Source organism: Carlito syrichta, unplaced genomic scaffold (genome assembly GCF_000164805.1).
Source record: "Carlito syrichta isolate Samal-C Ts95f unplaced genomic scaffold, Tarsius_syrichta-2.0.1 Scaffold307015, whole genome shotgun sequence".
Classification (NCBI taxonomy): domain Eukaryota; kingdom Metazoa; phylum Chordata; class Mammalia; order Primates; family Tarsiidae; genus Carlito; species Carlito syrichta.
In genome coordinates this window covers 273988-276296 of record NW_007251111.1, presented here as the reverse complement: position 1 = coordinate 276296, position 2309 = coordinate 273988, and the positions used below count along the sequence as shown (strand labels likewise).

The following is a 2309-nucleotide window of genomic DNA, read 5'->3' as shown; positions in this document are numbered from 1 at the left end:
TTCGAGACCCGCGTGGGCAGCAAGACCTCATCTCTACAATAAATCAAAAAATCAGCCGGGCGTGGTAGCGCGTGCCTGTAATTCCGGCTACTCGGAAGGCTGAGGCAGAAGGATCGCCGGAGCCCAGCAGGTCGAGACTGTGGTGGCCAGGAGCGGCCACTGCACTCCAGTCTGGGTGACAGAGTGAGACTCCAACTCAAAAAAAAAAAAAAAAAGAACAGAAATAAAGTCTGAATTGGGAGGAAAAAAAACTATTATCACTTTCTTAGATTTCTGTGTTGAACCAAGTCATTGGTCTTTATTTCATCATAAGCAATAGACAAATGTGTGTGTGTGTGTGTGTGTGTGTGTGTGTATCTACATTTGCTGAGGAGGCTGGTCTTGATCAATAGCTTTCTGAAAGACAATGACAGGTAGAACAGACTTCAACATTTTAATAACAACTCCTACTTCAGTGAAGCTCAATCAACGGCTTGTACTAAGTGCAAAGTTATCTTGGGTTTTCTCTCATCCAAGTACTAACCAGGCCCAATCCTGTTTAGCTTCTGAGACCAGATGAGAGCCCAGCAGGTCGAGACTGTGATGGCCAGGAGCGGCCACTGCACTCCAGTCTGGGTGACAGAGTGAGACTCCAACTCAAAAAAAAAAAAAAAAGAACAGAAATAAAGTCTGAATTGGGAGGAAAAAAAAACTATTATCACTTTCTTAGATTTCTGTGTTGAACCAAGTCATTGGTCTTTATTTCATCATAAGCAATAGACAAATGTGTGTGTGTGTGTGTGTGTGTGTGTGTGTGCGCTATACTTGCTGTTTCCAGATCAAGCACTGGGGACTAGCATGGCTCTTAAAAGCTGACAGCTTCTCAAAGTCAAAATAATAAAGAAAACACACTGGAATTCTAGCTATTCTTGTTGGGGAGGTGAAGATTGAGTTGTGGAATGTATCGCAGCATAGATTCTTAAGAGTTTCGCCAAATAAATAAGGACAACCAGATAAAAGTGGTCTTGCTTGAGCAACTCTACGTAAAATGCTTACAAAAGTGCCTGGCACAGAGGGTGTGCGTGTTAGTTGCTGTTTGTTATCATCATTAGCATACTGACACCCACAAATTTATATCAACAAATATTTAACAGCCATTCATGTACATCAGTAGAAACCAGTCTGCATGATACCAAAAGAATTAGTCCTTTGTAAAAAATGTATAGTGATATCTTTTGAAGGATAAAGAACAGAATGTTAAATTGCTAAAGAAAAAAAAGGCTGTTTCTTCGAGGCAATGTCCTTTGCAGGTTCTGCTGGAGCTCTGCCTCAACGGTTGACACAGGTTTATAGTGTGCTGTTTTCCAAACAAATTAAAAACAAATCTTAAACATTAAGATAACAGAAACAAATGACACAGTGATCACTTGTTGCTTTTCAACAATTCTGGTGCCATAACATTTAACTGAACCAAACTCCACATATATTTTGAATGCAAGAATGCAACTTCTAGGCCAGGCGAGGTGGCTCAAGTCTGTAATCCCAGCACTTTGGGAGGCCGAGGTGAGAGAAATGCCTAAGCCCAGGGGTTTGAGACCAGCCTGGGCAACTTGGCGAGACCTCGTCTCTACAATAAATCAAAAAATTAGCCGGGCGTGGTGGCACGCGCCTGTAGTTCCAGGTACTTCGAAGACTGAGGCAGAAGGATTGCCTGAGCCCAGCAGGTCGAGGCTGTGGTGGCTGTGAGTGCACTTCAGTCTGGGTGACAGAGTGAGACTGTAACTCAAAAAAAAAAGAAAAACAACTGATCTCCGTTCAAATTTCTTTCCATATGAAGGTAGCATGCTGAGAGAGGCCAGAAGAAACACTGAATAACCAGCTGCCTGGAGACTTACCTTCATGGGAACATTCTCAGCTGTCATCTGTGTGTGCCTCCACTTCTGAATGCCTTTATTTGGGATACTTTCCAGTCTACAAAAATAAAGGGAGGAGAGATAAAAGGAATTGTAAATTACAACTGTACTGGATAACTGAGAGGTGGAAACTATTCTTTAGTGAGTAAAAACTATTTTGCAATCTTTTTGAAAGGGACAGGAAAAACTATTCTTGAAGAGAAAGTCCCAATTCCTAGTAGGGATCATCTTAGAAAAAGTAACCTTTCAAGTTGGCAGAAAGTCATACCAAACATTAACACAATTTAAATTTCTTTCCAATATACAGATAGAAAAACCTATCCTTGGGCATTAGGTCTTTCTTACCTATTTTATAATAATTGTTTTCCTCCTTGCTTTCTCTCCTTTTTTTTTTTTTTTTGGAGTTGGAGTCTCACG

At 41.1% G+C, this 2309-nt stretch overlaps 1 long non-coding RNA gene across 1 annotated transcript in view; it reads right to left on the bottom strand.

Moving 5' to 3' along the window:
• Nucleotides 1-2309, bottom strand: part of LOC103266082 — a 29263-nt gene that overhangs the window by 21689 nt on the left and 5265 nt on the right. The window contains exon 2 of the long non-coding RNA XR_504679.1: nucleotides 1875-1950. This is a non-coding gene — a long non-coding RNA (uncharacterized LOC103266082). The remainder of the gene's footprint in view (nucleotides 1-1874; nucleotides 1951-2309) is intronic.